Source organism: Thamnophis sirtalis, unplaced genomic scaffold, assembly GCF_051295495.1.
Source record: "Thamnophis sirtalis isolate CommonGarterSnake01/CBP01778 unplaced genomic scaffold, rThaSir2_p1.2 scaffold_6, whole genome shotgun sequence".
NCBI classification, from domain to species: Eukaryota; Metazoa; Chordata; class Lepidosauria; order Squamata; family Natricidae; genus Thamnophis; species Thamnophis sirtalis.
The window spans coordinates 36,946,165-36,953,843 of NW_028261386.1; the positions used below are offsets into that span (position 1 = coordinate 36,946,165).

The following is a 7,679-nucleotide window of genomic DNA, read 5'->3' on the forward strand; positions in this document are numbered from 1 at the left end:
TTTGAATTTATAATATACTGATGTAATTAAGAGGACAAAAATATAGTAGATCTGAAAGAGCAGTGAGTTCTTGTCAGACCTACCTGTCAGCTGGCAAAAAATATTTTTAAGGGGCCTGCAGCATAGCAAATTCATAAAGAGCAGTGTCCTCTTGTGATCTATGACAGACTATCCTTGGCCAAAACCATATATTTTTAAAAGGGAGACCAAAACGCAGGTTGTATTACATTGGCCAGAGAGAAATACAATTGACTCAATACATCACGACGAGATAATGCTGGATTCTGGTGTATAGCCACATCATAGATGAATCAGGAACTCATTGTCACATTTACCTTGCATTCTCACCTTGATTGAACTTGCACTGGCTCCTTTGAACAGCCCTGTAAATTTTGAAAGCATCTTGCACTTGTTTAAAATTTTGTATGTTATTTGTCAGCAAATCATCAGGTTGCTTTGGCTTCTTTTTGTTGGTTTGTCTTCTTTTAGGCGGGGAAGTCGCAAGCCAATAGCATGATAAGACTGCGTGGCTAATGGCTACACAGTAAGATATGCAAAGTCTTTTAATAAACAATGGCAGCTGTTGCTAAGCCTTATCAGAGTTGTTGGAAGAAAGCAGGGTTTTTGAGCACATTCAAGATAAATTGTAAACTATATCAGGTGTGTAATACATAGAAATACAAAATTAAATATCCTAAGTACTTATAGATATATAATCAATCCACTTTTCCTTTCACTAAAGAACAGGAAATGTACATATATTTTGGAATGGGACAAGCAAATTTAAACAACTGAACTACAGTCTATACCTAAGGACTACTGTGGAACCTGAAATGTCCTGTTATTAACTATGGAGAGAAGATTAGTATAATCTAAAAACATCTGGAATCTACATACTCATTTAAAGTTTCAATAGAGGATTTGTAGGAAGGCACGTTCCAGAAAATGTATATATTTAAGGTGAGATAATCATTTTATGAAGTCACCTTCTCCTGAAAGCTAGAATATTCTTCCAAGGTATCTAGGGGAAAAAATGGAAGTGTGGAAATTGAAGAAATATTTGACCTAACATTACTTGAAAAAATGGCTGTTAAATACAATGAAAATGTTTCATCCAGTTTTTGAAATCCTGAAAGAATATTATACCTTTCAGAAAGCTCTCTTTTCTTTGACAAACTAGTTATATAACAAAATAATTAAAAGCTTTCACATTTTTCTGCTTCATTCATTATGGAAAGGTCTTCAAATGTGTTGATTGCATCAAACTGTGAAAAGAGCTCAGAAAAATGGGAATCCTGGAATATGTCACCACCTCTATGATACTCTTATATATAGCTCAGCAGTCACGATACAGACAGAACATGGTGAAGTAGAGTGGTTCCAAGTTGGCAAAGGAGTGAGACAAGATTATATATTTCCCCTTATTTATCCAATATATTTGATGAATATATGTTAAGGGAGTGGGACTGGAATAAGAACAGCCTGATGATACTGCCCTGAAACCTGAAAATACAAAGAACCTGCAAACCCTAGTAATAAAAGTTAAGTAGCATAATAAAAAAAACAGCAGTACAATTAAATATAAAGATAACTAAACTAATAACAACAGGTCAAACAGGTCAGCTTTAGAATTTACAATGAAGATAACGAAGAGGGTGATAACTGCTGTCTTTTAGGATTAACCATCAACAGTAAAGGAACAGGAAATATACTTCAAGGTAGCCCTTGGTGGAACAACCATGAAAAGGCCTTGAAAAAGATATTCAAATGTTGTGTTGTGATTATACAAAGAACAGAATCGTGCAAGAAATGGAAGTGAAAGTTGGACTTGGGACAATCACGATAGGAAGCGTATTGGTGCTTTTGAACTTTGATGTTGGAAAAGACTTCTGATAATGCCATGAACAGCCAAGTAAGCAAAGAGGGTGGGAATTCTCACTTGAGACAAAAATAACCATGCTGAAAATAATCCTATTTCAGACACATTATGTAAAGATCTAGCTTCTTAGCGAAGGCTCTAAGACTGAGAAAGGTGGAAGGAAAAAGAAGAGGATGACCGCAAGCAAGGTGGCTAAACTAGTGGTGGGTTTCTACTGGTTTGGACTGGTTTGGCTGAACCGGTAGTGGTTTGGCAGCTTGGGTCACTGCAACCGGCAGTGACCCAGGCCTGCCACACCACCAAACCAGTTCTCTGGTGGCATCTTTGGGTTCTGTGCATGCACAAAATAATTTTAATTGCACTGCACATGTGCTCACAGCATACCTCAAGTGCGTGCCTGCTGGGCGCACCCACAAGCAAACTGGAAGTAGTGCCTGCTGGAACCCACTCCTGGGATAGACCCAGATACAGTAACCATGAGTGCTGAAGGACCAGGTTAGAGTTAGATCATAATGAAGAAAGTTTATGTGATTGCTAAGACTGGCTAATAGCCTGAGGGCACATAAGCAATCTACTGTATAATTTTTTTTACTCATTAGTAGAATTCAGACATGAGTGAATTTCTGCATGTTTTTCCTTACTTCGTCTTTCAACAAGTGCTACCTTTTCAATTTAAAAAAAGTTACAAAATTTCCATGTCCTCTTTTTTTTAAAATATACTTTTTTATTTTCCATTTTCATAACATATAAATACATGTATACTATTACATAGCCAATATCCTATTGTATTAAGTAGTAATTACATCAGTTCCTCTTGCCATCAACGCCCCGAAAGATAAAAACCCATTATTAGCTTTTCTGCTCTCCATACACCTCTTTCTTCTACCTCTGTCCTCCCTCCTTTCTTCCCTCCATCATCCTTTTCTACTCTACTTCCCTTTCCTTTCTCCTCTCCTCTCTCTTCATTCCACTCTTCCTTATCCTCCTCATCTTCCCCCCTTACCCTCTCTCCTATCCCTCTCTTCCTATCTTTCTTTTCTCTCTTCCCACTCTTCCACTCATTCACTTGGTGTACTTCAGCTTCTGAGCAAACTCCATTCTATGTTGATGGTATTTATGCTTCCATATCAATATACTTAACATATCTTAGTTTTAAAGAAAAAATAAGAGAAGACAGTATACATGTGCAATCATATTACATTAAAATCTAACACCCCTCATCAAGCCTAATATTCATCCCTCCCTCCCCACCTCCCACCTCCCCCCAGCCTTCCCTCCCCCGACTTCCCAGAAACCATACACGGTATAAATCTTTAACAAAATCCGTCTAAAATATATTGGAAAAAAGAATAAAAAATTGATAACAGCTTTACATTGAACTTAGCTCCTCCTTGCTAGGCTAACTTTAAACAATTTATATCATTCCTGATCTTAATCATAAGCTATCTGGAATTTCTTAGTCCCATATTTATTTTGTATATAATCGATCTATTTTTTCCACTCTCGTTTATATCTCTTGTTTGAGTGGTCCTTAAGATATGCAGATATTTTAGCCATCTCGGCTAAATTTATGACTTTCCATGTCCATTCTTGAATTGTAGGCAAATCTTCCTTCTTCCAGTATTGCGCCACCAACAATCTAGCTGCAGTTATTAAGTGCAAAATCAAATTAATCTCTACAGCTGTACAATCAGTAATTATACCTAACAAAAATAACTGAGGGGTAAACTTTATCCTTTTTTAAAGAACATTTTGCATAATCCACCATATTTTTATCCAAAATGCCTTAACCTTTTTGCAAGTCCACCATATATGAAAATATGTGGCGTCGAGAGAATCACATCTCCAGCATTTGGGTTGTAAGTTCAAATACATAGAAGCCAACTTTTTAGGATCTAAATGTCATCTATAAAACATTTTATAAAAGTTTTCTCTCAAGTTTTGGGCTTGTGTAAATTTTACATTTCTTACCCAGATCCTTTCCCATGTATCCAACATTATTGGTTCTTCAATATTTTGAGCCCACTTTATCATACAGTCTTTAACAAATTCTGTTTCAGAATCCATCTGTATTAATACATTGTATAGTCTCTTTATATGCATTAAGCTTTGATCTCTTATTTGTTTAAATAAATTATCCTCGACTTGCATAAAACCAATTTTTTGATCATAAGTCATCTTATCAACATTCAACTACCATAGCTAATGGCTACTTTGACTGGGGAATTCCAGGGGTGTTGAAAAAAAATCTGGATGGTGTCAGATTAGAGCCAATACATACACAGAATATATAGGGAATATAGGGCTCTTTCAGAAAAGATTAACAAGAGGGGCTATCCACACTACTTTTAAAATAGCATTGTTGAGCCAATACAAAGTTTCCTTGTATTATGAAATATCATCACAACTATAGCTGCAGAACAGTATAAGTTGTTAATGTGGATAATTGAAAATCATATATCCAGACCAATCCTATAAAGATCAATAGTTGTTGTTAGGGCATGTTTACTCTATATCCAAACATTCTTATTTATGAAATTAATATAATGTCAATTCAAAATAATGGAATTACAATTGTTATTGTTTGCTTAAATTTATGTTTTTCTGTCTCTAAATGTACTAGATTCTTTCAAGATTATTTTATGAGGTCATTTAGAAGAAATATTTTAAATTTACCTACCAGAGTTTCAGAAATACTTCTTAGCTCTAATCTGAATATGTTAAACATTAAGGAAAATATGTCATGCAAAGTCCTTCTAAGTAATTATAGGAAAATATATTTTAAAATATGCAAATAATATATTTTTTAAAATTAAACTTACTTTGTTCCACGAACTGATTCCAAAGTACTGAATCAAGAGGCAATGTAATTCTCTTTCAGGATTACACTGCTTCCTCGTGTGTGTAAGTACAGCATTAGCACAGCATTAACACAAGCACACTATGAGACACATCCAGAATATGAGATCATTCTCTCTAGGACACATAGATATCTAATTTGGGGGCAGAACATTTAACCTCTAAGTAAAATGCTGGACATTTTCCCCCACCAGGGCAGAAACAGGACAATATTGATAAATGTTCATAAATTAGAGAATTCTCCCCTTTTGTCACCTTAAATAAAGCAATTATATGACAACTTTTGCAGGGTTTCTGGAAAGCCTTGGAGCCTTATGTGGCTCTTGGTTTCCAGACTATGCACTTTATGCTTGTATGTAGCCTAATGCAAAGTTTTCAGTTTTAATTTAGAGAAGTCATAATCTTATACATTTAAATCTTAGTTAATCCAGATTTTCAGATTAGAAATGATCTATCTCCCAGGGAAGCCAGTAAATTGAATATGATGGACAAAAATGCATTCAGGGAGCTACCTAGCAAGTTTAGGATACAGACATTGTAAATATTAATTTCTCAGTTCTGAAATCGTAATCTTAAAGAGACTTTCCTAGAAGTCAATGAAGTAAATAGAGTATGCTGAATAAATGTGGTTAAAATTAATCTATAATCTAATAACTTGCATTAACTTTCAATTTTCTTTTGGTCTATGCATTTCATAGACATAAAACCATAATGAGATTTATTAGTGTTGATTTATCATATTATCTGAAGATAACTATTAAATTTTGTAAACCAATATTTTAAGGCTTATGTGCTTTGTAATCCTACATTTTGTTCAATAAAGCCAGCCAATGTGCCCAATAGCATTTCTACAGAAATGTGTGCATCTTATTAAGAAGGAATATCATAAGCTTTGTAAATTATATTTTCCTTTGAATAATTATATTTTAAATATTGTCAGAGTAAAGTAAGAATTTTAGGACATAGAAAATGTAAATATTTGAGTTATTGGAGCTAGACAGGCATAATTTGAGAATCTCTGCTGAAATCAGTGATGATTAATGTAAGACTAATTGTTATAAATACAGGGACTCACAGTATGATTAAATCCGAATTCAATGGCCTAAAATTTGCCCAAAAAAGAATTTAAAAATGGAAACAGAACCATGGGGAGCACATCAGGGCCAATACCTTATTTCTGTAGAAAGAATAAAGAGGAAATTTCCCATTTATCACAGCTCTGACTGCCTCCTAGTACCTTCGAACTAATAATTAAGCGAGAACAGCTTTTCTAATTTCATCAGTTTTTCATGCGCCCACATCTAAGAGCACAAAGAGCCAGAACTGTCTAACTTAACATTTCTGAAAATTAAAAGATGATTTACAAGTTCAATCTCTCTCTCTCTCTCTCTCTCTCTCTCTCTCTCTCTCTCTCTCTCTCTCTCTCTATCTCTCTATCTCTCTATCTCTCTATCTCTCTATCTCTCTATCTCTCTATCTCTCTATCTCTCTATCTCTCTATCTCTATCTCTATCTCTATCTCTATCTCTATCTCTATCTCTATCTCTATCTCTATCTCTATCTCTATCTCTATCTCTATCTCTATCTCTATCTCTATCTCTATCTCTATCTCTCTATCATCTATCTATCTATCTCTATCTCTCTATTTCTCTCTCTCTCTCTCACACACACACACATTCTTACACACACAAGCTCCTTAATATACATCAAGTTTTAAAAAATAGGTTTTCTGTTAAATAATAATAACCTGATACTAGGAATGATATTCTTTCTTAGTATTAAGACATAGAAACTTTAAAAACATATTATATTGTTACATAGAATATAAAATATAACACTTTATGGAGAAATATCCCTACAGAGGTACTGGCACTCCTGAGATCTTCATAACACTATAATGCTCCCGAGAGCAGTCTAACAGTGTTCCGAAACAGAATGTAATGCTCTCATATGCATCAGAAAGGCCTCATCTGCCAAAAAACACATGGTTGCTGATGAAAATGAAAAGTACACCCTACAACTCTTGCTCAACATGCTCAGTGTTCAACTAGGGGAACGTTTAAAATGAAAGCAAAGATGCTTTTACAAGATTCTTGCATTTGTGCTTACATATAAAAAGGTAACACAACAGTAGACTTTCGCCTTATTCTCAATACGATGAATCAGAAATAGCCAATTCAGAAATTTCAACAGAGACTAACCCCGTCCTTCCCCAAAGTTTCTCTGCCTCTTGGGGACCCAAAACAGCTCCTGCTATTCCTTTAGCGTCTAAGCCAAATTCTTTCTCGCAGGAAGCATCTGAAAGCCTCAAGTGTAACTGCTGCTTCTAGGGGTACTGTCTTACTAAAGTCAACACATTTACAAAAAGCAACATAAATGAGGGTTTTTTTTCCTCCTCACTTACCACTGTCAAGACTCAGTAGTTCTGCGTAGGTTCAATAGAACAAAAGCCTGATATGTTCACTTCTCTAAATTTACCAGAAAGAAAAGAGTTTGCATGCTTGTCCTTTAAGTGTCTTGAAACATGGTTTGCATAGCTGGATAGCGGCTTATCTCTGCTTTTCTGCTTTTGCTTCCATACATGGATCTGTTCCCAACAGTAACTCTGAGCTGTTGAAAAGAAGCTATCTGGCAGCTTTCAGCTTCATCCAACACGTAAATGATTTTAAAAAAGAAGAAAAGGCTCCACACTTTCTCTGGCCACTTATGCACCCTTTGGTCTATGCCACAAAGCCTCCCTCCCTCCCTCCCTCCCTCCCCCCCCCACTTTCTCTTTCAAATAAGCTGGAAAGCAATATATTTCTTTTCATGGCTTGCTGAAAACAAATCCTTTGAGATTAGCTTATGCAACTATGAAAAATTGATGCTTGGTCTTACAGGGAACTTAAAATGGTTTTGGCCTCTTGTGTATCTGTAGGTTGTTTGGCTGCTTCTTTTCAAA

General features: G+C 35.3%; 1 protein-coding gene across 5 annotated transcripts in view; it reads right to left on the reverse strand.

Annotated features, from left to right (window-relative positions):
• The window catches only part of SLC8A1 (solute carrier family 8 member A1), a 276,480-nt gene extending 269,189 nt beyond the window's left edge, over window positions 1–7,291 (reverse strand). For 3 of the 5 annotated variants that reach the window (XM_087717614.1, XM_087717613.1, XM_087717609.1), the window contains exon 1: window positions 7,143–7,290. The gene's annotated coding sequence lies outside the window, so the exon portion shown is untranslated. Of the gene's footprint in view, window positions 1–4,701; window positions 4,806–7,142 lie in introns of those variants that run through there. The other 2 variants (XM_087717615.1, XM_087717612.1) reach the window with 2 other exon arrangements.
• Window positions 7,292–7,679: the final 388 nt, after the last annotated feature.